General features: G+C 47.1%; 2 non-coding genes across 2 annotated transcripts; one reads left to right on the top strand and one right to left on the bottom strand.

The window, feature by feature from the left end:
* The first annotated feature begins 6,392 nt into the window (after window positions 1–6,392).
* On the top strand, window positions 6,393–6,530 carry LOC114810957. The gene has a single exon (XR_003758646.1). It is a non-coding gene; the product is annotated as a small nucleolar RNA SNORA7 (small nucleolar RNA).
* Window positions 6,531–22,011: 15,481 nt separating this feature from the next.
* LOC114810376 lies at window positions 22,012–22,149 on the bottom strand. Its single transcript, XR_003758076.1, has one exon. It is a non-coding gene; the product is annotated as a small nucleolar RNA SNORA7 (small nucleolar RNA).
* Window positions 22,150–27,688: the final 5,539 nt, after the last annotated feature.

Below are 27,688 nucleotides of genomic sequence, written 5' to 3' on the forward strand. Positions count from 1 at the left end.
AGCTGATTGCATTTTTGCATTGTGTCTGCCTGTCTCCCCCGTTAGGTAACAACTCAACAAAGATAGACACTGAGTGTTTTATTATTATTGGCCAGTATAGTGCCCTGCACAGAGTAGATGCTCAAGAAATACTATTGAATGAATGAATGAATGAACATGAACTATAATTAGGCAAATCACACAACTGGAAATTTAGATTTATATTTGACTAATTGATTGATCGATTGATTGGCCCCAGCCTTCAAATTCCAGGCTATTCATTGGCTTGGATTTTGACTTTCCAAATAAACTCACACTTGTTAACAGGGACATCCACTAATGTACAATTATTCAATGGAAGCTTCATTTAGGAGCAACACAGCTAATTCAATATGCATTGATTCATTTTGGCAATTTTCAGTTTATCCAGCTTAGCTGAAGAGATGGCTCGTGAATTCATTTTTTCTCTGTTAAAGTAGACACAAAGGACTGATGCTTTTCCCGCTCCTTGAGACCTTTTCAAATGTTGGCTAAATCTCAAACGTCCAATAATTATTAGGCACCTACTAAGTGCGGAGCACTGTGCTGGGGGCTACTGGGTGTAGTGCACTGTACAGGTGGACGTCCAAGTTGGAAGGCCCACAGTATAATAAATCCGGAGATATGTCATGCACCAATTGCTGCTGTAGCCCAAGATCTGGAAACCTTATTCAACATTACGTCCAATTGCTGCCGGGAATTGAATTCCTTCCCCACTCCCTCCTCCCCTTGTGTCTTCCCAGACTCACACTGTCCTGTTCTGGTTATTTTTCCTCTCGGTCCAGATTCCTCACTCGGCCTCGATCAATCAATCAATCAGTGGTATTTACTGAGCACTTACTGTGTGCAGAGTACTCGACTAAGTGCTTGGTGGAGGCGGTAGACACGATCCCTGCTGACAGTCTGTAGCTAACAGGAACATGATGCTGAATTCAAGAAGCGCCACTGACTTCACCTCGTTCCAAGCGCCAGCAACTATGAAACATCAGCTGTGGCCCAGTGGATAGAGCACGGGTCTGGGAGAAAGAAGGACCTAGGTTCTAATCCCGGCTCTGCTGCTCGTCGGCTGTGTGACCGTGGAAGTCGCTTCCTTTTTCTGGGCCTCAGTGATCTCATCCGTAAAATTGGGATTGAGGCCATGAGCCCTAGGAGAGACAGGGACTGTGTTCATCCCAATTACCTTGGACACAGTCCCCGCCCCGTGTGGGGCTCACGGTCTCGATCCCCGTTTTACAGTTGAGGTCACCGAGGCACAGAGAAGTAAAGTGACTTGCCCAAGTTGGTGGAGACAGGATTAGAACCCAGGTCCTTCTCACTCCCAGGCCCTTGTTCTCTCCACTAGGTCATGCTGCACGGTTGTGGTCATCATCAATGATATTTATTGAGTGCTAACTGTGTGCAGAGCTGTGTATTAAGTGCTTGGGAAAACTACAATATAGCAGAGTTGGTAGATGTGTTTCCTGCCCACAAAAAGCTTCCAGTCTAGAGATGTCTGCCAATTTCTCACCCACATCTACCTCTGGCCTGGAAAGCCTTCCCTCCTCATAACAGACAGATAATTGTTCTCCCTGACTACAAAGCTATTTTGAAGGCAAATCTCCTCCAAGAAGCCTTTCCTGACTAAGCCCTCCTCTCCTCTTCTTCCTCTCCCTCTGCGTCGCCCTAACTTGCTCCCTTCATTCATTCTCCCTCCCATCCCCGCAACATATATGTAGAGATCTGTAATTCATTTATTTATCTGTTTATTTATATTAATGTCTGTCTCCCCCCTGTAGATTGTGAGCTTGTTTTAGGCAGGGATGTGTCTGTTTGTTGTTGTATTGTACTCTCCCAAGCTCTTAGTACAGTGCTTTGCACACAGTGAGCATTTCATAAATACGACTGAATGAGCGAATGAATGTCTGGCATCCTACCTAGTGGGAGGGCTGGAGTTTGAAAAACCTTGGTCCTGGGTTACTCCCAGCCTTTACCTTCCCCTAGAAAAAGCCCTCCCTATACAACCAAGTGAAACTGTACAAACATGAACCCCATGCCAAAACCCCTGAACTTTTGGTCTCCCAGAGAAACAGCACTTTCTAATGGAAAGTGCACAGGTCTGGGAGTCAGAGGAGTTGGGTTCTAATTCCACCTCCGCCACTTGCCTGCTGTGTCACAACGGGCCCGTCACTCGCTTTCTCTGGGCCTCGATTTCCTCATGTGTAAAATGGGGAATTTAATACTCATTTAATACTCTCTCACCCCTAGTCTGTGAGGCCCGAGTGGGGCAGGGACTGTGTTTGATCTGATTATCTGGTTTCACTTCGGCACTTAGCGCAGTGCTTGGTATGTAGTAAGCACTTAACAAATCCCGCAAATGCTATTCCATTCTATAGACAGATGACTCTGGTGCTGACAACTGTATGAGGAGGACGTTCTATGTAGCTCTGTGTGAAGTCGAATATACAAGCCACTCGTCTCCCATCTGGGCCTTCCTGAAGTTGGACGTTATTATTAGTCCGCTGATTAATCTAGCATTCAAGGTTCCTTAAGATAAACACCTGTAACAGAGGCCAAAGGTTGGGAAGGCTGGCGGAGGCAGGTTCAGACATTTCAGCCCAAACGGATCAGCCAGTCATTTATCTCACACACACACAACGATGAACCTGGGAGTCAGAAGGACCTCGATTCTAGTTCCGACTCTACCGCTTGTCTGTTTCGTGACCCTGGGCAAATCACTTCACTTCTCTGTCCCTCAGTTACCTCATCTGGAAAATGGGGATTAAGACTGTGAGCCCCATGTGGGACAGGGACTGCCCAACCTAATAACTTTGTGTCTGCCCCAGTACTTAATACAGTGCCTGGTATTCATTCGTTAAATTACTGTGTGCAGACCACTGTACTAAGTGCTTGGGAAAGTAAAATACAACAATAACACAGTAAACAGTGACATTCCCTGTCCGTGAGGAGCAAACAGTCTGGCACATACTAAGTGCTTCACTGACTCAGTTCTCTCCCGGTTTTCCTCTTATCTTGTTCATTTTCAGTCTCCTTCACAGGTTCCTCCTCCCCCTCCCATCCCCTAACTGTAGGGGTTCCTCAAGGGTCAGTTCTTGGTCCTCTTTTGTTCTCCATCTACACTCACTCCCTTGGTGAACTCATTTGCTCCCTGTTCTCTCTCCCTCCCTCCAGGCTCGCATCTCCTCCTGCCTTCAGGACATCTCCACCTGGGTGTCTTCCTACAAGCTAAAACTTAACCTGTTCAAGACTGAGCTCCTTATCTTCCTTCCCAAACCCTGTCCTCTCCCTGACTTTCCCATCACTGTGGACTACATGACCATCCTTCCCGTCTCACAGGCCCGCAACCTCGGCGTCATCCTTGACTCTGCTCTCTCATTCACCCCACACATCCAATCCATCACCAAAACCTGCCGGTCTCACCTTCACAACATTGCCAAAATCCACCCTTTCATCTCCATCCAAACTGCTACCTTGTTGGTACAATCCTTCATCATATCCCGACTGGATTACTGCATCAACTTCCTTTCTGATCTGCCAACCTCCTGTCTCTCCCCACTCTAGTCTATACTTCACTCTGCTGCTGCCCGGATTATCCTTCTACAGAAACGTTCTGGGCATGTCACCCCCCCTCCTCAAAAATCTCCAGTGGTTGCCTATCAACCTTTGTATGAAGCAAAACCTCCTCACTATTGGCTTCTAAACTCTCCATCACCTTGCCTCCTCCTACCTCACCTCCCTTCTCTCCTTCTACACCCCAGCCCACAGACTCCACTCCTCTAGTACTTACTTATGTTCTCACTGTGTCTTGTCTTCGTCTGTCCTGCCACTGACCCCCTGGCCCATGTCCTACATCTGGCCTGGAATGCCCTCAAATCCGCCAAACGATCACACTTCCCCCGTTCAAAGCCCTGCTGAAGTCTCATCTCCTCCAGGAGGCCTTCACAGATTGTCCCCCTATTCCTCTGCTCCCCCTTCCCTCCCAATTGCCCTGTCTCACTCCCTTTGCTCTACCTCCCCCCCGCCCCTCACACTTGTTTATATATGTACATATTTATAATTCTATTTATTTATATCGATGTCACTGATGCCTGTTTACTTATTTTGATGTCTGTCTCCCCGCTTCTAAACCGTGAGCCCGCTGGGGCCAGGGATCATCTTTATTTGTTGCTGAATTGTACTTTCCAAGTCCTTAGTACAGTGCTCTGCACACAGAAAGCGCTCAATAAATACGATTGAACGAATACTCCCTCTCTTGCTCTCTCCATCACTCAGGTGCACTCTGGGGAAAGCAAGTTGCTGTTGAACATCTTCACTTGGCCATTTGTGCTTCTCTCTCCCTTCCTCAAAAAGTAAACTATAGAAACAGCATCATCTGGCAGTCGGGGGTCTTGCAGCTGGGTCTGGTGTCTGGCCAGGGCATTGTTTCGATTCTATTTCTATCGCCAGATCAGAAAGAGCATATGCAACCAGAAGCCTCATCTGTATTTGCTTGGGTGAATAATGACAGTCACTCAGCAGCTTAATTCATCGGCACGAGATGTCTTCAGGACCTTCACTGATCCCCAGAGAGTCCAGTGGAAGGAGAGTCAGGACAGCTTGGTTCTGACTTGGCTTACTAACCAAGAGGACTAGAGAAGCAGCATAGCCTATTGGATAGATCACAGGCCTGGGAGTCAGAAGGACCTGGGTTCTAATGCTTATTCTGCCCCTTATCTGCTCTGTGACCTTGGACAAGTCACTTAACTTTTCCATTAACTTCTCTGTTCCCTTCACTTCTTCTCTTAGCTTCTTATTGACCCCATCTATGAAATGGGAATTAAGACTGTGAGTCCCATGAGGAACATGGGTTGTATCCATCCTGATTAGCTTGGGTCTACCCCAATGATTAGGACAGTAGCTTCACAAAGTAGGACAGTATTTGCTTCACAAATACCATAAAAAACCCAAAACTGATTATCTTGTCTATACCCCAGCACTTAGTACAGTCCCTGACACATAATAGGAGCTTAACAAATACCATAAAAAACTACAGACAAACCTGATTATCTCATATCTACTCCAGAGCTTATTACAGTGCCCGACATATAGTAAGTACTTAACAAATACCATCTTGTCTTGTCTTACGCCGTCAAGTCGCTTCCCACCCATTACGTATACCACAGACACATCTCTCCCAGAACACTCCCCTCTCCATCTGCAAATGTTCTGGTAGTGTATCTGTAGAATTTTCTTGGTAAAACTACAGAAATGGTTTCACCGCTGCCCCTTTCTGCGCAGTCCACTCGAGTGTCGACCCTCGACTCTCTCCCGTGCCGCTGCTGCACAGCGCAGGGGAGTTTTGACTTGTAGCATATTGTCTTCCACTTGCTAGCCACTGCCCAAGCTAGGAATGGAATGGGGATGACTTTCCTTGACTCTTCCTCCCATAGCCGAGCCTGGTAGAGGACTGGAAACTCTCCAGGTGTGACCCTGAGAGGGGGACAAATACCATAAAAAAAAAAAAACCTCATTAGTTCGTATTTACCTCATGCTTAGTACAGTGCCTAGTAAATGCTTAACAAACACCAATTTTTTTTTTTTAAAAAGGCCAGGCTCATCTGTCCATTTTGACAACTTGAAGGTGGAATAGGCCAGATGGCATCTCCAGATGAATTAGAGGGCGGTGAATAAAGGATTCTCCCCCGGACAGTGGTTTCCCTTGAAGGCCTCCGGGCCTGGAAGGGGGTGAAACTTCAGACAGACTAGTGAGAGATTTGACCCTGGAGAGAGATTCCATTCCTCTTGACTCATTGCGACACTGCCCACCAGGACTTCGTTGAAGGTCTTTGGGTCGTCGTCCTCAAAGCTAGCGCTCCAGCTGTCCCTTAGTCACCAGGCGGTCTCCGACGTGTCTATAACGCCTGCATGACTCTACCAGCTCTGTTGTAGTGTATTCTCCTGATTGCTTAGTACAATGTTCCTCTTGTAGTAAGCGCTCAACAAACACCATCGATCCATTGATTGATTGACCACTGAAGACTTGATTGATTGATTGATTGCTGAGCACTATTCTAAGTGCTGGGTAGATACAAGGTAAACAGGTTGTCCCACATGGAGCTCAGAGTCTTAATTCCCGTTTTCCAGATGAAGCAACTGAGACTCAGAGAAGTTAAGTAACTTGCCCAAGGTCACACAGCTGATAAGTGGTGGAGCTGGGATTAAAGCTCATGACCTCTGACTCCCAAGCCTGGGCTCTTTCCACTGAGCCATGCTGCTTCTCTAAAGTACTAAGTACACCAACCCCAGTGACATCCATGAAACATGAACTTCAGGTCTCTAGACTGTAAACTCACTGTGGGCAGGGAATGCGTTGGATTGTACTCTCTCAAGCACTGACTCCCCTCTCAGAGTCGCACCTGGAGAGTTTCCAGTCCTCTACCAGTCTCAACTATGGGAGGGAGAGTCAAGCAGAGGCCTGTCCATTCCATTCCTAGCTTGGCCAGTGGTTAGGGAGGGGAAGGCAATCTGCTACAGGTCAAAACTTCCCTGTGTTGGGCGGCAGCGGCAGGGGAGAGAGTCGAGGGTGGAGACTCAGGTTTTCTGCACGGTAGGAGGTAACGGTAAACCGCTTCCATATTTTTGCCAAGAAAACTCTATGGATCCACTACTAGAATGATTGCAGATGGAGAGCGGGGAGTTCTGGGAGAGATGTGTCCATGGAAGCACAATGGGTCGGAGATGACGCGACAGCAGAAGACAAGACAAGGAGTACTAATGACGCTGACCCCAGTGACAGAGTTGAAACATGAATTTACAGTCTTCTAGATTGTAATCTTGCTATGGGAAGGGAACATATCCTACAAATCGGTGGGATTGTACTCTCTTAAGCACTAACTACAGAGCTCTGCACACAGTAAGTGCTCAATAAATACTATTTATTGATTGATTGATTGAAAAACTGGGCTCTTTTGCTTTGACTGCTACATCAGCCTCCTCGCTGACCTCCCTGCCTCCTGTCTCTCCCCACTCCAGTCCACATTTCACTCTGCTGCCCAGATCATTTTTCTAAAAGAAATATTCAGTCCACATCTCACCACTCCTCAAGAACCTCCAGGAGTTGCCCATCGACTCCTGAGTCAAATAGAAACAACTCCTTACTTTTGGCTTTAATAATAATAATGTTGGTATTTGTTAAGTGCTTACTATGTGCAGAGCACTGTTCTAAGCGCTGGGGGAGATACAGGGTAATCAGGTTGTCCCACGTGAGGCTCACAGTTAATCCCCATTTTACAGATGAGATATCTTAAAAGCACTCAACCACCTTGGCCCCTCCTACCTCACCTTGTTTAATTTCCTACTCAACCCAACCCACACACTTCACTCCTCTAATGCCAATTTACTCACTGTACCTCGATCTCATCAATCTCACCCCTGACCCTTCGCCCACATCCTGCCTCGGGCCTGGAACACCCTCCCACTTCATATCTGTCAGACCATGACTCTCCTCAACTTCAAAGCCTTATTAAAATCATATCTTTCCAAGGGACCTTCCCTGATTAAGCTTTCATTTCCCCTACTCCCTCTCCCTTCTGCGTCACCCTTGCATTTGGATTTGTACCCTCTATCCAACCCATCCTCACATCTATAATACATTTTACACATCTATAATATATTTTAAAGTCTCTCTCTCCCACTAGGCTGCAAGTTCCTTGTGTGCAGGGAATGCCTCTACTGACTGTTTTATTGTACTCTCCCAAGCCCTTACTGCAATCCTCTGCACATACTAAGTGCTCAAAAAATACAATTGATTGCTTCTCTTATGGGAAATTCCTATTTTCAATGTTCTCTGGGGATCAAATCTGCGTCGCCCGGGGATACGATTGATAATTTGATAAATACGATCGATCGATCCATTCATCGACACATGAACTTTTATACACTTTATTTTAAAAGAAATGAGTGCACTCTAACTCCAGAGGTGAACAGCAGCTTTACATTTGACACCTTACGTCTGTCCCCGTTCTCCAGATGAACAGAGGGTCTTTTCATTCTTTTCATGTCAACGGCAGTTGCTCTGCTCAATATCCCGTATCTCAAAACCAGTCTCAGCTCACCTGCCTGTGCAGGGCAGCCTTTGAGGAGTTTGCAGTTGCCTTTTCCAAGCTTTCTTTAGGACAGGGCTGTATTATCCTTGTGACAGTTCATTTTTTGAAAGACGCAGGATGCAGGGCGATCGCCACCATCATCGTCATCAACCCCATCCTCAGCCTCTTCCCTGTCATTCTCAGAGTGAACTGAACTTTTAAGGGATGCAGAGCTCTATAAAGGATGCTTCCAGTGTGCAGAGCCCTGTACTAGACATGTATTAGATGCAAAACATTGTGCTGAGTGCCTACTCTGTGCAGAGCACTGTTCTGAGTGTTCACTGAGTGCCGAACACTTTTCCAAATGGTTACTATATGCAGAACATTGTGCTGAGCATCTACTGTAAGCAGGACACTTCATTCATTCGTATTTCTTGAGCACTTACTGTGTGCAGAGCACTGTACTAAGTACTTGCAAAGTACAATACAGCAGTAAAGAGAGGCAATCCCTGCCCACAACAGGCTTATAGTCTAGAGGTGGGGGAAGACAGTCATCAAAACAAATAAACAGGCATTAATGTAAATAAGTATCTGTTAAGTGTTTACTATGTGCCAGGCACTGTACTAAGCACCGGGGTGGATACAAGTAAATCGGATGGGACACAGTTTCTGTCTCACATGGGGCTCCTAGTCTCAATTCCCATTTTACAGATGAGGTAACTGAGGCACAGAAGTGATGTAATTTGCCCAAGGTCATACAGCAGACCGGGATTAGAACCCATGACCTTCTGACTCCCGGGCCCTTATTCTACCTACTGTGCCATACTGCTTTCCTATGTAAGTGCTATGGGGCTGAGAGTGGGGTGAACTAAGGGTACAAATCCAGGTTTAAGGGCAACAGAGAAGGGAGAGGGAGTAAGTGAAATGACGGCTTAGTCGGGGAAGGCCTCTTGGACGAAAAGGGATTTTAATAGGACTTTGAAAGTTATTACATGGGGCAAATCCCGTGCCCCAGATGGGACTCACTTAACTTCTCTGTGCCTCAGTTACCTCATCTGTAAAATGGGGATTAAGACTGTAAGCCCCATGTGGGACAACCTGATTACCTCGTATCTACCCCAGCGCTTAGAACAGTGCTTGGCACATAGTAAGCACTTAAATATCGTTATTATTATTATTATTACTTCACTTCTCTCTGCTCATTTTCCTCATCCGTGAAATGGGCATGAAATACCCATTTTCCCTCTCCCTTAGGATGTGAACTCCCTAAGGGACAGGAAATGTATCTGTCCTGATTATCTTGCATCTTCTCCAGCTCAGCACAGAGCTTGACAAATAGTAAGCACTTAACAAATACCACAATTCTAATTGCAGAGGGGACACAGTACGGTCTGGGGGAAAGAGCTCGGGGCTAAAAGTGAGAAACCTCTCATCCCAGCTTTGCCTCTACTGGGTGGCCTCGGAAGAGTCACCTAACCTCTCTGAACTCAGGTACCTTATCTGTAAAATGGCAGTAAAAATATCTGCCTCTCCCTACCCCAACAGATGTTGTGAGAACACAGTCCAGTAGTTGACTGACTCCATAAAAAAATTTAAAAGTACTCTGCCAATACCAGGTGTTCTACTCTGACCTCCCTCCCTGTTGTTTCTGAAGCTCCTTCTTTGCGTCTGTTACCGCGACACTTTAAGCCTGCCAGTGCCCGTGTCACTGTGTAAATGTAGAAGCCAAGTTTGCCTGTTGGAGATTTCCTTGGGGAATCAACCAGACAGATTTAAATACGCCTCAAAATCCCGCTGTGGTGGGGGAGGCCTTTTAGCTCTCTGAGACGAAGAAATTTAGTGCAATGGCTGCCACGGGAATGATTTGCTTCTGTGAACTGTGCCTTATGAAATGTGTGTATTTCTAAGTGATTGATGTGCTGCTTTTGCAATGGAAAACTTCAGGAATGAAGAAGATACCTCTCACCCCTTCTCTCTGTCCTCCTTTATCCCCTCCCTCCTTCCCTTCCCTCTCCTCCCTTCTTCTTCACTTTCTCCTCTCCCTCCTCCTCCCCATTCTCCTCTCTTCCTCCTCACCCATCTCTCCACCCTTTCTCATCTCCTCTTCATCCTCCCCTCTCTCTTCTCCCCTCCCTCCCTTTTCTTCTCTTCTCCTCCCTCTCCCTTCCCCTCTCCTCATTTCTCTCCCCTCCCCTCTCCTTTCTCTCCCCCTTCCCCTCTCCTCCTTTCTCTCCCCCTTCCCCTCCTCACTTTCCTTCTCTCCTCCTCCCCTTTTCCCTTTCCTTCCTCCTTCCTTTCCTCTTCTCCCTCTTCCTCCCCCCTCCTCCCCTCTCTTTCTCACCCTCCTATGCCTCCTTCTCATCTCCTTCTTTTCTCCTCCTCCTCCTCCCCTTCTCCTCCCTCTCTTCCTCCTCATTCTTCTTTCCTCTTCCCCCTCCTTGTCCCCACTTACTCTTCTTCCCCTACACTCCCCCCTCCCTCCTTTCCAGTACTGGTTACTTCCTGTGCCTTAATTTGGACATAGTTTGGCCACTGTTTGAACCTTGCCTGTCTATTAGATTGGAGTCATCATTCTGGCTGGAGATTTCATCACTGAGTGTGTGATTCTCATAAAGAGGATCTCTTGCTCACTTGCACGCTTGCACACTCGGCATTCTTTTGGGCTGTTGTAATAGTAGTGGTAATATTTATTAAAGACTCACATGTACAAAATGCAGGGAGGTAAGGGCAGGGAAATAATTCACAGGAGAAAAAATTCAGCAAGAAACAAACCTGGACTTTTTCCAGAGCAGAACATTTTTTCATATATTGGTTTATTTTCATATCTATCTTTTTCTGGAGAACCTCCCAATGACGAGATCATTTTATCAAAGACTTTGATTTGGAGCTTTTTTTTTTTCCAAAGAGGCCTTTTGTGCAGAATTCAGAGAAGAAAGCAGATCGATAAGGAAAATCAATTCTCAGGTTTCTCAATTCCACCCCATCTTTCAGTTTCCTCTTGCAGACTGTGTGTTAGCGTTGTGCTGACTTCAGATACCGGGGCTCAGTTGGGATATACTGCGAGAAATTTCTTCAGGTTTCCATACTTCACTGATCCACGTGAGCTCAACAAAATCGTCAGTTTCACACTGATGACGTCTGTACACAGGCTTCTTTTCCACCTTCAGCAGGAGTGGAGTGAAACCATGCGTGAGAGTCTTTGAGGAAGAAGGCTCCACACTGCTAATAATAATAACTGTGGTATTTGTTAAGCACTTACTATGTGCCAGGCCATGAATTAAGTGCCGGGGTGGTTACAAGCTAATTGGGTTGGGCACAGTACCTGTTCCACCTGGGGCTCACACTCTTAATTCCCATTTTACAAATGAGGTAACTGAGGCATAGAGAAGTGAAGCAACCTGCCCTAGGTCACACAGCAGAAAGTGTGAGTGTCAGGATTAGAACCCAGGACCTTCTGACTCCCAGGCCTGTGCTCTATCTATCCCACCTCCATTGCTTGTCTGCTGTGTGATCTTGGGCAAGTCACTTCACTTCTCTGTGCCTCAGTTACCTCATCTGTACAATGGGGATTGAGACTGTGAGCCCCACATGGGACAACCTGATTACCTTGTATTTACCCCAGAGCTTAGAACAGTGCTTGGCACATAGTAAGCACTTACCAAATGCCATCATCATTACTATTATTACTTCACCATGCTGCTTCTACGCTCTTCTTTCGGGGGACCTGGGATTTAGACTAGGTGACTCCATCTTTTTGAATGTCAGTCTTTTAAAATGGGGTCCTGTTACTTTTCCCTGGCCCTATCCCAAGGCTGAGCAATCAATTAATCAGTCAATAACCCATACCATTTATTGAGTGACTACCGGGTGGGTTCAGAGCCCTGGAGTCAGTGGTATAGCGCATAGTACAGTGCTCTGCACATAGTAAGCGCTCAATAAATACTGTTGAATGAATGAATGAACTTAGTGCAACGCTTGGGAGAGTACAATTCAATAGAATTAGGAGATAACGTTCCCCTGTCCACAACTAACTTACCTAGTGAGAGTACAAGCGGTGGAGGCTGGAGATGATTGGAGTTTGAACTGGGGTGATGTGAGATAAAACGAGGATCTGCTTTGAACTCTTGGGAGAAGGAAGATTAGATGATTTCCAAGGTGTTATTATGCATTATTAGGATACTCGCCTCTCCCATCACTACCTATTTATATGACTCAAGGACCTAAGGGAGATGTGAGAAAGTACGCAAAAGGAGAATAGGTGGGGGAAATAAAAACAGGTAAAATAGAACAGGGTATTTCAGAGAAATGAGTAAATCCAGATCCAAGGGCTTCCTGCTTTTATGATTTCTCATCATCATCCCTCATCAGATAAAGCCACCTCTCTCCCCCTCCCCGGCGGTTTCTCCCAGCCCAGGCTGAGAGCTTCCCCATCTGCAGTCTCCTCCCCCTCCTCCCCGCCGCCCCCAGCAACTGACTGATTTGGCTGGGTTAAGATGAGATGGGGAGGGGGTGAGACACCCTGGGGATGGCTGAGGGGTGGAATTTGGGGTGTGGGAGGCTGGGATCTGGGAATGAATGTGGAAAAAACATTTTAAAGCCACTGTGGTATTTGTTAAGTGCTTACGATGTGCCAGGCAAATTGGGCTGGACATAGTCCCTTTCACACATGGGGCTCACAGTCTTGAGCCCCATTTTACAGATGAAGGAACTGAGGCCCAGAGAAATGAAACGACTTGCCCAAGGCCACACAGCAGACAAGGGGCAGAGCTGGGATTAGAACCCATGACCTTCTGACTCCCCGACTGGGCTCTATCCACTAAGCCACGCGGCTTCCGATATCTTTTCAATCAAATCAATCATTCAGAGGCATTTCATTCATTCAATCATATTTATTGAGCACTTACTGTGTGCAGAGCACAGTGCTAAGTGCTTGGCCCAGTAGAATACGAGTTGATAGACACTTTTTTATGGCATTTGTTAAGTGCTTACTAGGTGCTAGGTACTCTTCTAAGCCCTGGGGTAATCAGGTTGGATTCAGCCCGTGTCCCACATGGGGCTCACAGTCTTAATCCTCATTTTACAGATGAGGGCACAGAGAAGTGAAGTGATTTGCCCAAGGTCACACAGCAGACAAGTGGTGGATGCGGCACAAGAACCCATGTCCTTCTGATTCCCAGGCCCGTGTTCTATTGACGAGAAGCAGCGTGGCTCAGTGGAACGAGCCCGGGCTTGGGAGTCAGAGGTCATGGGTTCTAATCCCGACTCCGCCGCTTGCCAGCTGTGTGACTTTGGGCAAGTCACTTAGCTTCTCTGTGCCTCGGTTCCCTCATCTGCAAAATGGGGATGAAGACTGTGAGCCTCACGTGGGACAACCTGATGACCCTATATCTACCCCAGCGCTTAGAACAGTGCTCTGCACATAGTAAGCGCTCAACAAATACCAACGTTATTATTATTAGGCCATGCCATTGTGGGCCCTGCCCACAACAAGCTGCGGCTTAAGTGTCCTTACTTACACGTGACACCCTTTTGTTGATGCTGTGGTTGGTAAAATCTCCCCCTTCAAAGAATAAAGTCTCAGCTCCAGAGAAGGGAGAGGAAAAGTACTTTCAGAAATCCTTCTTTTCCTTATCGTCAGCCATAAACGCATACAGAGGATGGCACTGCTCAGAACCAAGGAAGCGTGCAAATCTCCTACTTGGAAACACCCACTACCCCCTGAAGACAAAGTGTTCTGGAAAGAATACACTGAATTCCTGCTGCCTAGAATTAATAAACCGGCCCTTGATTATCCCAGCACCTCTATTCTTTTGAGGCAACTGGCGATATGTAACAGAACTGGAAACTAGCAGGGAGTTTATGGTTAATGACAGGGGAGTATCAGCAGCGCTGAGTGATGGGTTGTTCAGAGAAGGGTGCCACCCTGTTATTGTTCAGTGAATGCCCGCACAAATGGGTTGCTTGGATCGCTAGTGCTATGACGACCTGGCTGGTGGTGAGGATCAGAAACAAATGCCAATGCCAAATCCTTGGCACACACTTGGCTCGGCTAGCCCTGTTGTGCCAGCGGGTGGCTTAAAAGAAATATAAAGTCAACGGTCCCGCGGTATTAAACGGCAAAGGGCTTCCTAGCTCTTTCCCCCGTCAAAGCCCTGTTGAAGGCACATCTCCTCCGAGAGGCCTTCCCAGCCCAAGCCCCCTTTCCGCTTCTCCCCGTCTCTTCTGCGACTCCCTGACTTGTTCCCTTTGCTCTTCCCCTCTCCCAGCCCCAAAGCACTTAAGATGTACAGATATGTAATTTATATATTTGTATTGATGTCTGTCTCCACTCCTCCAGACTGTAAGTTCTTTGTGGGCAGGGAATGTGTCTTGTTTATTGTTGTACTGTACTCTCCCAAGCGCTCTGCACACAGTAAGTGCTTACTAAACACGATTGAATGAAAGAATGAATGTCCTGTAGTGAGAGGGGCAGTATAAAAACACATACAAATAGACCCCTTAATGGTTAACAATCCACTAGGACTGCAAGCTCTTCGGGGAGGGCAGGGATGGTGTCTACCCATCCTATTGTATTCTCCTAAGTGCTTAATATAGTGCTCTGCATACAGTAAGCACTCGATAAATACCATTTTTTATGGTATTTGTTAAGCATTTGCTATTGTTCTAAGGCTGGGGTAGATAGGAGTTAATCATTCCATGTCCCACCTGGAGCTCACAGTCAATCCTCATTTTGCAGCTGAGGTCACTGAGGCATAGGGAACTTAAATGACTTGCCCAAGATCGCACAGCAGACAAGTGGCAGAGCTGGGATTAGAATCCAGGTCCTTCTGACTTCCAGGTTTGTGCTCTAGCCACCACTGATTAATTGACTGGGAGCCCTGAGAGCAAGGCTTATCTCCTTTTCAGAAGTGGGATGAAGAAGGCACGGAAAATTCACTTACAGTAAGAAAAGCTTCCCGTTTTGAATGCCTTAGTGGTCATTTCATTTTTGAGGTTAATTTTCTGCCCCATGCCAGTTTTTTTTTGATAAGCAATTTTAGGGGAGTGCTTCTCCCTGAAGTATTCCCAACCTGCATTTTGGCACAATGCAAAAGTAAAGGACATTGCTGAAGCACATTTTCCTTGTGACTTCAGAATGCCCCTTGAACTGCCCTGAATGATCTGCAGCGGGCAGGTGCCTCCCAGAAAGGACAGGGGCACTCATTCTGGACTCCCCGGGTCCCAAATGGGCTCCTAGAAGGGAATCGGCATCATCATTTTCACAACATCGTTAAAATCCTCCCTTTTCTCTTCTTCCAAACTGCTGCCAATAATCCAAGCATTTATCCTAATCCACCTTAACTCTTGCATCAGCCTCCTTGTTGGCCTCCCTGCCTCCAGCTGCTATAGGGAGCACCAGGAAATTTTCCCTTAAGAAGAAGGTAAGTGGATTCATTCTTTCATTTATTCAATCATATTTATTGAACACTTACTGTGTGCAGAAAACTATACTAAGCACTTGGGAAAGTACTATACAATGATGAGGGCAGTGTACCCAAATTTACTATTAGTATAGTAAGTGCTCAAACAATATTCCTGATTGACCGATTGACTTACTGTTTCTTTCGCAGTTAGTTGGAAGAGGCAGATCTATCTAAGGCCAGAAGCACACAGTTTGGATTCTGTTTCTTTCCTGTTAGTGAATAAAATGGTAGAGTGGATTTGGGGGAGCAGAAAGGATATTACTCTTTCTATGGATTCTTGCCGTGGAGGTGAGTTGGTGACATTCATTCATTCATTCATTCGATAGTATTTATTGAGCGCTTACTATGTGCAGAGCGCTTGGAATGTACAAACTGGTAACAGATAGAGACAGTCCCTGCCCTTTGACGGGCTTAGACATCCTCCCTTAAGGCAGACAGAGTGCGGTTCATTGACCCAACAGCAGGGAATCAATAAGTCAATCAGTGGCACTTACGGAGCAGTTACTGTGTGCAGAGCACTAAGCTAATTGTTTGGGAGAGTTCAATAAAATAAAGTACAACAAAATCCTTGCCTACAAGAAGCTTACAGAATAGAGGAAGTCAGCTCAGTTCCTTAAAACACAGTTAACACTACTAATAATAATTGTGTCGTGTTTTTTTAAAGTATTCGTTAAGCGGTTACTATGTGTCAAACACTGTTCGGAGCTCTGGGGTAGATACAAATTAATTAGGTTGGACACAGCCCCTGTTCCATGTGAGGCTCTCAGTCTAGGTAGGAAGGAGAACTGGAGAACGGAGGCACAGATAAGTTAAGTGACTTGCCCAACTTCACACAGCAACCAGTTGGCAGAGTCAGGATTAGAAATGTACTCTCCCAAGGGCTTAGTACAGTGTTCTGCACACAGTAAGCACTCAATAAATATGATTGAATGAATGAATGAATGAACCCAGGTCCTCTGACTCCCAGACTCGTGCTCTTTCCACTAGGCCATGCTGTGTCTTGCTAAATGCATGTGTTAAATGCTTACTGCGTGTCAAGCCCTGTGCTGCAAGCTGGGGTAAATGCAATCCAATCGGGGGGGGCCACAGTTCCTGCCCCCATGGGGCTCCTGGTCTCGGATGAGGGAGAGTACGGTATAACAGAGTCTTTCTTTTTTGTCCGTCTCCTTTCTCCTCACCTTTACTTCCCTCTTCTCCTCACCAGCTTTCTGTTTTAAATGTATAACTGGCCCTTTCCCCTCTAGACTGTAAGCTCCTTGTGAGCAGGGAATGTGTCTGTTATACTGTTTTTACTCTCCCAAGTGCTTAGTACAGTGCTCTGCACACCATAAGCACTCAGTAAATATGACGGATTGACTGCTTTATTAACACACCAAGCACTCCAATGTGTCATTTTCTTTGGTTCTTTTGCACCCGACTAAGAATTGATTAGGCATATTCGTGAATCACGTAAGGAAGGATGGCATATCTGGATAAGCATCAAGATATTGGGGGCAACCTCTGGCTGGCTAATCGAGTTGGCCCGTGGGTTTTTTCTAGAATGCAGTCTTCTTTTTACTCCCTTAATAATCTCTACAAGGAGTCGGCACACCTATGCGGTCCTAGAAGGTGTGAAGTACAGACGCTGGTGTCAATCATCCACAGACCAGCGGTGACAACTTAATGGTGGTGAGGAAAATGATATGAAGCAAGAAGAAGTCATGATTAACCTCGTGGTACAATTTAAAAATTAGCACAGAGCTTTTATTTCACTTTTTTTTTTTAACCCTAAGTTCGGGGCGAGTTGACTGCCAAGCTGCTAAAAGACTCCGTTCTGGGGCAGATTTATGAGTCTCCAAAGCTCATTATATCACAGCTCGTGATATGTAGAGATGGTTTGGGGCAGCCACTTAATCAGAATTCATTATTTTGTTCCTTTGGGGGAAATGCAATTTCCATTTTAGGGAAGTAATTCCATAGAATTCCTCTGGAGCTACAGCGTCTACGACTGAAGCATTTGGTCTGTGGAGGCATTTGTCTGCTTCTAGACTTGGTAGTAACAAGACTCTAGAGTTGGTTAATGAGGGTCAAGTGAGAGGGGGGATGAAGGTGCCTCTCTTGGGGGTTGGGGTGTGGGGGAGTGGCGAGGAAGGTCCAGTCCATTTTGCAAACAAGCAGTGGGGAAATGGCCCCTTCCTCATCCCAGCTCTGCCACTTGTCAGCTGTGTGACCTTAGGCAAGTCACTTAACTTCTCTGGGCCTCAGTTACCTCATCTGTAAAATGGGCCTGAAGACTGAGAGCCCCATGTGGGATAACCTGATCACCTTGTATCCCCCCACCCCCAGCGCTTAGAACAGTGCTTTGCACATAGTAAGTGCTTAACAAATACCATTATTATTATTATTATTATCATTAATAATGCTCAGAGAATTGCACAGGCTTGGCCACAGTAAAATGCCTCATTCTTTCTTAGTGCTTAGTACAGTGTTTTGCTTAGAGTAACCGCTCAGTAAATTCCAGGGATGGGCTGATTTCTCATTTATGAAGTTGCCTTGAAGAAGATAGAAGTTACAGATTCAATTTCGAGAGGGGGACAGGGGAAGCAGCATGGACTAGTGGATAGAGCACGGGCTTGGGAGTCAGAAGGTAATGAGGTCTAATCCCAGCTCTGCCACTTGTCTGCTGTGTGACCTTGGGCAAGTCATTTCACTTCTCAGTGCCTCAGTTCCCTCATCTGTAAAATGGGGATTGAGACTATGAGCCCCATGTGGGACAGGGACCCGATTTGCTTGTATCCGATTTGTTTGTATCCACTCCAAAACTTAGTACAGTACCTGGCGCATAGTAAGTGCTTAACAAATATCAGAATGAATATTATCAATATTATTATCCACCACAGGATCCCCTCTCCACAGCCTAAACCCAAGTCCCAACTCACCCATAATAGAAAAACGGACACGGTCCCGGCCCTCAAGGAGCTAACAATCAAAAAGGGGGGACAGGCAGGCAGATAGACACCAAATTCATATAGTGGGAACACTGCTAATAATAATAATAATGACAGTAATGGTATTTGTTAAGTGCTTACTGTGTGCCAGGCATTGTACTAAGCGCTGGGGTGGCTACAAGCTAATCCGGTTGGACTCAGTCCCTGTCCCATGTGGAGCTCCCAGTCTCGATCCCCATTTTACGGGCAAGGTAACTGAGGCCCAGAGAAGTGGGATGACTTGCCCAAGGTCACACAGCAGACAAGCAGCCTTCTGACTCCCCAGCCTGTGCTCTATCCACTACGCCGTGCTGCTTCTTAAACCCTACACCACTAAAAGAGGAGTAACCTTTTGGAACTGGAAGGTGAGAGGTTCAAAATTTGCCCAAGGAAAATCATTTGGTACTTTAATGGCTACCTAACATTCAAACAGACCTTAATGGAATACATCAGTATCATCCCTGGAAACTTTCACAGTGCTCAATCCCTAAATTCCTTCTACCCGATAGTCCAAAAGGCCCTAGCTTTTTTTAAAAAAAACAAAATTAATGGTATTTGTTAAGTGCTTACTATGTGCCAGGCACTGTACTTACTGTTGGGGTAGATAGAGGCTATTCAGGTTGGACACAGTCCCTGTCTCACATGAGGCTCACAGACTTAATCCCCATTTTACAGATGAGGTAACTGAGGCACAGAGAAGCTAAGTGTCTTGCCCAGAGTTACACAGCAGACAAGTAGCCGAGCTGGGATACTTTTAGAACCCCAGTCCAAGGTATTGCACTATAAGATTAAGATTGAGTCGTACTGCAGGTGTCAAATTGGACAGTGAGTAATAATCGCAATTGTGGTATTTTTTAAGCACTTACTTTGTGCCAAGCACTGAACTAAGATCATCAGGTCCCACGTAGAGCTTACAGTCTAAGTAGGAGGGAAAACAGGCATCGAATGAGAAGCAGTGAGGCCTTGTGGATAGAGCACGGGCCTGGGAGTCAGAAGGACCTGGGTTCTAATTTGGGCTCGCCCGCTTGTCTGGCTTGTGACCTTGGCCAAGTCACTTTACTTCTTTGGGCCTCAATTACCTTGTCTGTAAAATGGGGCTTAAGACTGTAAGCTTCAAGTGGGACATGGATCGTGTCCAACCTGATTACTCTCCACCTACCCCAGTGCTTAGAACAGTGGCTGGCACATAGTAAGAAGTACCACTTAAAAACAAAAAGGATCCCCATTTTGCAGATGAGGGAACTGAGGTGCAGAGAAGTGGAACAATTTGCTCAAGGTCACACAGCCGCCACACAGTGCTTAGAACAGTGGCTGGCACATAGTAAGTGCTTACGAAATGCCACTTAAAAGAATCCCCATTTTGCAGATGAGGGAACTGAGGTTCAGAGAAGTTGAACAACTTGCTCAAGGTCACACAGCCACCAAATGGCAGACCGGGGATTAGAACTCAGATCCTTTGATTGTCAGGGCTGTACTCTTTCCACTAGGCCACACTGCTTCTCAGTAATGTGATCAATAATGGAAATGCTTGACTGCTAGAGTAAACGACACTGAGAGAGCAATCGATTCTCCTAGACAGTGATGCACGTAGCTTGGCTCCCACAGTTCAGTGAGTTCAACTGGTAAATACACAGAAACACACTGGAACTACCTCTGGTCCTAATACTATTATTATTTTATTATTATTCCCGCTAAGCCCCTACCGTGTGCCAAGTACTGTCCTAAGCCCCTGGAGTTCATCCGGTTGGACACAATCCTTGTACCAAATGGGTATCCCAGTCCAAGCGGGGGTGAGTTTATGGGAAGTGCCATCCTTTAGCTGGAAGACGATCCTACGGCTCACTTCTGGAGATTGTATCCAGGTGTGTGAGGGCCCTGAGAGAGCAACTCTTGCGCACGGTGAACGGGAAGATACAGTTGGGCACATTTTCGGTCCCCTTGTCTTTTGAGGAAGTTGTGCTCTGACAGTGAGTTGTGGTCGAATGGCATTGCCGGTGCTTTCTAAGCAACAGGTCGGATTTGGTTTTCCAGGGCTTTCTGAGACTTCAGAGCTAGAAGGAAGAGAGGGGAGAGAGAGATCCATTTTAGGACTCGATTTAAAAGAGTTGTAACAGATGGAGAATTAGAATTTTCTCATATCGAACAGGAATCCTCGTCTTTCTCTCTAAACCCACTCCTCCTCCTAATTTTCTCCTCTGGGACGCTACCTCCACCATCCTCCCTGTCTCAAAAGCCTGTGACCTCGGTGTGCCTATTTATTGTTGTACTGGACTCTCCCGAGTGCTCCACCGTGCTCTGCACGCAGTAAGTGCTCAATAAATACGGTCGAATGAAAGTTGACTGAATGTAGACAAGTAGCGTGGCCTAGAGGAAAGAGCACAGGCCTGGGATTCAGAGGACCTGGGTTCCATCATTAGCCTACAGTGTCACCTTGGGAAAGTCACTGAATTTCTTTGTGCCTCAGTTTCCTCATCTGTAAAATGGAGATCCAATACCTGTTCTCCCTCCTACTTAGACGGTGAGCTCCATGTGGGATGGGGAGTGCGTCTGACCAGATTATACAGATTATAATGAATCTATCCCAGCGCTTAATACAGGGTTTTGTACATACCACAATTATTAGCACCCTTGATTCCTCGCTGTCTTACATCTCTCACGTTCACTCTCCTGCCAAATCCTTCTGGTTCCTACCAACATCTTCCAGAATTCCCCCCACTCTGCTTTCCTCTCCATCCAGTTACCGCTCTGGTAAAAGTTCAGATTATATTTCAACCCCATCCAGCAACATTTTGTACTGTCCTTCTCACCCTCCCCTTTTAACCCAGACTACATCTTACCGGATGTTGCTTTTCAGATTCTTCAACAGTCCTCTCTGAAACAGCCAAGACTATGAATCAATAAATCAGCAGTGTTTCTTGAGCAACCACTGGGTGCAGAACATTGTACTAAATTCAATAGTATCTATTGAGCGCTTACTATGTGCAGAGCACTGTACTAAGCGCTTGGAATGGACAAATCGGCAACAGATAGAGACAGTCCCTGCCCTTTGACGGGCTTACGATGCTTGGGAGAGTACAGTAAAATTAGTAGACACGATTTCTGCCCTTGAGGAACTAACAATCTAGCAGGTGATGGAAAAGTTAGGTGGACGAGAGGATTTGGCAAGTAAAATAAGGAGATTTATGTCCTCGGAGGGATCTCTTTGTCTCTGCTTCTGTCTCTGCCCCTCTCTGTCACTCCCTTTGTCCCTGATGGCCCTTTTTCTCAGCTCCTTTTGCTCTACGTACCATCATGGTCTTTTCTTACGCTGTCGAGTCGTTTCCAACCCATAGCGACACCGTAGACACCTCATCTCCATCTGCAATCGTTCCAGTAGTGTATCCAGAGAGTTTTCTTGGTAAAAGTCCGGAAGTGGTTTACCATTGCCGCCTTCCATGCAGTAAACTCAAGTCTCTGCCCTCGACTCTCTCCCATGCTGCTGCTACCCAGAACGGGTGAGTTTCGACTTGTAGCAGATTGCCTGCCTCTCGCTAGCCACTGGCCAAGCTGGGAACGGAATGGACAGGCCTCTGCTTGACTCTCCCTCCCGTGGCCGAAACTGGTAGAGGACTGGAAACTCTCCAGGTGCCATCCTGAGAGGGGCTATGTACCATCAGTTCGGGTCTAATGGTTTCACGGCACAGTGGATAGACCCCAGCCCCGGGAGCCAGAATGTCGTGGGTTCTAATTCCAGCTCTGTCACTTGTCTGCTGTGTGACATTGGGCAAGGCACTTCATTTCTCTGTGCCTCAGTTAACTCATCTGTAAAATGGGGATTGAGACTATAAGCCCCACATGGGACAGGGACTGTGTCCAACCCAATTCGCTTGTATGATAATAATAATGATGTTGGTATTTGTTAAGCGCTTACTATGTGCAGAGCGCCGTTCTAAACGCTGGGGTAGATACAAGGTTACCAGGTTGTCCCACGTGAGGCTCACAGTGAATCCCCATTTTACAGATGAGGTAACCGAGGCACAGAGAAGCGAAGTGACTTGCCCACAATCACACAGCTGACAAGTGGCGGAGCTGGAATTCGAACCCATTACCTCTGACTCCAAAGCCCGTGCTCTTTCCACTGAGCCACGTTGCTTCTCTGTATGTGCCCCAGCACTTAGAACAGGGCCTGACACTTGATAAGTGCTTAACAAAAAACATAATTATTAATTATTATAATTATTATTCAAGGAGCCTCAGTATTGTCAAGTTCTGAATCTCTTAAAACGCCAGCATTTCTAGCCGGAACTTTCATAGCCACCTAACCTCAACACTTCTGGAAACCTCTCTTGCTCAATTTTCCCATCAGTATGGGAGCATGTTTTTTCACTTGGTGCCCTGGGAACCGAGTCTGAGGAATTTTCTACGTTACAGACCTGTGTTCCCTAAGCCCAAAGTTAGGGCCAACACTTCCCTTTTTCGTCCAAAACTTTGCTCTGGAATACTGGAATTTCTAAACAACTCCGCTCCAGCCCCAGGCCATGCTGTCTTTTCAAAATTGCTCTAATAAAATCTTATTTCCTCCTGCTGTTTCAATCCCGTTTCCCTGTTTTCTTTTCACCCTATATATTAAGCTCTAATTCCATTCGACTTGCTTTTCTCACCAATATCATTCATTCAATAGTATTTATTGAGCGCTTACTATGTGCAGAGCACTGTACTAAGTGCTTGGAATGGAAAAATAGGTAACAGAGACAGTCCCTGCCCTTTGACGGGCTTACAGTCTAATCGGGGGAGACGGACAGACAAAAACGACGGCAATAAATAGAATCATAAATAGAATAATAAATAGAATAGAATATCAATGAAACGATCAATCAATCAAAGAAAGCTATGTACCCTAGTGAAAAGACCATCGATTTGGGAGTCAGAGGACCTGCGTTCTAACCCCGGTTCCACCACTTGCCTGCTCTGTGACCTTGGGCAAGTCAGTTAACTTCTCTATGCTTCAGTTTCCTTGTCTGGAAAATAGAGATTCAATACTTATTCTACCTCCTACTTAGACTGTGAAATCCATATGGGTAATGGACTGTGTCCAACCTAATTATCTCGTATCTACCCCAGAACTTATTCCAGTGCTTGGCAAATAGTAAACGCTGAACAAATATCTCCATTATTTATCTAGCACCTGCTGGGTGCAGGAAATGGGAGGTAATAAGAAAAGTAAGTCACCTTCCTCTCTCTTAATGCTCTTTTTTCCCTCCGACCTCATGTGTTTCCAGTGGCTTGTCGCAGGCGCGGGAAGTTTCTAGAGAAGTGCGGCTCCCCTCTACCTCTCACCCCACCGTGTAATTCATAATAATAATCATGGTACTGTTCTGAGCACTGGGGAGGATACGAGTTAATTAGCTTGGACCCGATCCCTGTCCCACAAGGGGTTCACGCTCTTAATCCCCATTTTCCTGATGAGGTAGCTGAGGCCCAGAGAAGTTAGGCGACTCGCCCAAGGTCACACAGCGGACATGTGGCGGAACCAGGATTAGAATGCAGGTTCTTCTGACTCTCAAGCCCATGTTCTATCCACTAAGCTACACTGTCTTCTGGCTAATAAAGAGCAGGGTATAAAGTTGCCTTTCCATTCATTCTGAGTTTATCTGTAAGTTCTCACCAGGGAGGGAACATCGTATATTTTAATTCGATCTTTTTGTTGCCCACATTGTCTTCCACCGGCTCTGTCATTACTGAAATTTCTAATTACAGATGCAGAGATAGTAAGGCTTAGCAATAACATAAACTGGTTCCAGGGCACAGCAGGACAGTGAACAGTGTAAGCCATTTCTTTTTACGTTTGTCTTCTTCTTCTGGCCTGGCCCAGCAAAAGAGGTTTCTGGGTAAACAGGCTTCTGGCTGCTGGAGCGTGAGTGTGAGCTTTTATATTTTTTGCTATTTTCTGTGCTCTTCCTTCCTTAGATATCTCTACATCATAGCCCTTCCAATTGGGATCTTGGGGAAAGTGATAATAATAATAACAATAATAATAATACTAACTACTGCTGACCTCCTGTCCACATCCTCCCTCTGGCCTGAAACTCCCTCCCACTTCATATTTGACAGACTTTTGCTCTCCCTCACCTTCAAAGCCTGATTAAAATCACATCTTCAAGTGGGAAGCAGAGCGGCCTAGTGGAAAAAGCACGGGCCTGGGATTCAGAGGTCCTGGGTTCTACTCCCGGCTCTGTCACACACACTTGCTGTGTGATCTTGGGCAAGTCACTTAATTTCTCTGTACCTCAGTTTCCCCAACTGGAAAATGGCAATTCAATATCTGTACTCCCTCTTAGACTTTGAATTCCATGTGGGTCGGGGACCGTGTCCAGCCTGATCATCTTGTATCTACCCCAGGGCTTAGAACAGTGCCTTGCCGCCCTGTCCTCTCTTCCCACTCTCGACGATCAGGTCTCCGCTCTCAACTCCACCCTCTCTACTCATCTCGACTGTCTCGCCCCCCTTTCCCTCCGCCGCTCTCGCTCCACTAACCCACGGCCCCGGATCACCTCCTCCGTCCGCCTCCTACGCTCCTATGCTCGAGCTGCCGAGCGCTGCTGGCGAAAGTCCAAGCACCGAGCCGACCTCACACACTTCAAATTTATCCTTTCCTGCCTTAACTCTGCCCTCTCCTCCGCCAGGCAAAGCTTCTTCTCCTCCCTCATCGACACCCATGCGCGTCAACCCCGCCGATTGTTCTGGACCTTTAGCTCTCTCCTTAGGCCCCCTGTTCCTCCCCCTCCCCCATCTCTCACCCCCGATGATCTGGCCACCTATTTCCTCACGAAAATCAACACGATCAGGTCTGAGCTCCCCAAAGTCACCCCTCCGCCTCTCCCCTCCCCCCCAACAACCCCCTCCCCTACTTTCCCATCCTTCCCTGCAGTATCCTCAGAGGAGATCTCCTCCCTCCTCGCAAGTGCCACCCCCTCCACCTGCGCCTCGGACCCCATTCCCTCTCACCTTCTTAAAACCGTCGCCCCTGCCCTCCTCCCTTCCTTAACTTCTATTTTTAACCACTCGATCTCCAAGGGCTCCTTCCCCTCTGCCTTCAAACATGCCCACGTCTCCCCCATCCTAAAAAAACCCACTCTCGACCCCACTTCCCCCTCCAGTTATCGCCCATCTCCCTACTACCCTTCCTTTCCAAAATCCTAGAACGAGTCGTCTACAATAGATGCTTAGAATTCCTTAACTCCCATTCTCTCCTAGACCCCCTCCGATCTGGCTTCCGTCCCCTCCACTCTACCGAGACTGCTCTCTCTAAGGTCACCTGTGACCTCCTTCTTGCCAAATCCAACGGCTCCTACTCCATTCTGATCCTCCTTGACCTCTCTGCTGCCTTTGACACTGTCGACCATCCCCTCCTCCTCCATACCTTATCTCACCTTGGCTTCACGGACTCTGTCCTCTCCCGGTTCTCCTCTTACCTCTCTGGCCGATCATTCTCGGTCTCCTACGCCGGAGCCTCCTCCCCCTCCCATCCTTTAACTGTTGGAGTTCCTCAAGGGTCAGTTCTCGGCCCTCTTCTGTTCTCCATTTACACTCACTCCCTCGGTGAACTCATCCGCTTTCACGGCTTCGACTACCATCTCTACGCAGATGACACGCAGATCTACATCACCGCCCCTGTCCTCTCCCCCTCCCTTCGGGCTCGCATCTCCTCCTGCCTCCGGGACGTCTCCACCTGGATGTCGGCCCGCCACCTAAAACTCAACATGAGCGAGACTGAGCTCCTCATCTTCCCTCCCAGACCCGGTCCTCTCCCAGACTTCTCTATCACCGTGGATGGCACGACCATCCTTCCCGTCTCTTGGGCCCGCGATCTCGGTGTCATCCTTGACTCGTCCCTCTCGTTCACCCCACACATCCTATCCGTTACCGAGACCTGCCGGTTTCACCTCTACAGTATCGCCAAGATCCGCCCTTTCCTCTCCACCCAAACGGCTACCTTACTGTTACGGGCTCTCGTTATATCCCGGCTAGACTACTGTGTCAGCCTTCTCTCTGACCTCCCTTCCTCCTCTCTCGCCCCGCTCCGGTCTATTCTTCACTCCGCTGCCCGGCTCATCTTCCTGCAGAAACGATCTGGGCATGTCACTCCCCTTCTTAAACAACTCCAGTGGTTGCCTATCGACCTCCGCTCCAAACAAAAACTCCTCACTCTAGGCTTCGAGGCTCTCCATCACCTCGCCCCTTCCTACCTCTCCTCCCTTCTCTCTTTCTACCGCCCACCCCGCACGCTCCGCTCCTCCGCCGCCCACCTCCTCGCCGTCCCTCGGTCTCGCCTGTCCCGCCGTCGACCCCCGGGTCGCGTCCTCCCCCGGTCCCGGAACGCCCTCCCTCCTCACCTCCACCAAACTGATTCTCTTTCCCTCTTCAAAACCCTACTTAAAAATCACCTCCTCCAAGAGGCGTTCCCAGACTGAGCTCCTCTTCTCCCTCTACTCCCTCTGCCATCCCCCCTTTACCTCTCCGCAGCTTAACCCTCTTTTTCCCCTTTTCCCTCTGCTCCTCCACCTCTCCCTTCCCATCCCCACAGCACTGTACTCGTCCGCTCGACTGTATATATTTTCGTTACCCTATTTATTTTGTTAATGAATTGTACATCGCCTCGATTCTATTTAGTTGCCATTGTTTTTACGAGATGTTCTTCCCCTCGACTCTGTTTATCGCCATCGTTCTTGTCTGTCCGTCTCCCCCGATTAGACTGTAAGCCCGTCACACGGCAGGGACCGTCTCTATCTGTTGCCGACTTGTTCATCCCAAGCGCTTAGTACAGTGCTCTGCACATAGTAAGCGCTCAGTAAATACTATTGAATCAATGAATGAATGAATGAATGAACAGTGCCTGGCACATAATAAGCGCTTAACAAATACTGTAAAATACAAAGTGGGTAAACGGTTGCTTTCCAGGAAGCTAGGCATGACTTTTGACCCGTGAGCTGACCAAATGCGGAGTCACTCTAACAGGCCTGGGTGAGGTTGGGTGGCCTGAGGGGAGGATTGCTCATGGGGATGTGTGCTGGAGGCAGCTCACTATGAACAGTTCCTTCCTCAGTGAAAAGACTATTGGCTGCCAGGAGTTGGAGGTGAGAGGTCTTCTTTTATTTATCATGTTTGTTGAGCACTTAATATGTGCCAAGCACTGTTCTAAAGC

The sequence above is a fragment of the Ornithorhynchus anatinus genome, chromosome 3 (assembly GCF_004115215.2).
Source record: "Ornithorhynchus anatinus isolate Pmale09 chromosome 3, mOrnAna1.pri.v4, whole genome shotgun sequence".
NCBI lineage: Eukaryota > Metazoa > Chordata > Mammalia > Monotremata > Ornithorhynchidae > Ornithorhynchus > Ornithorhynchus anatinus.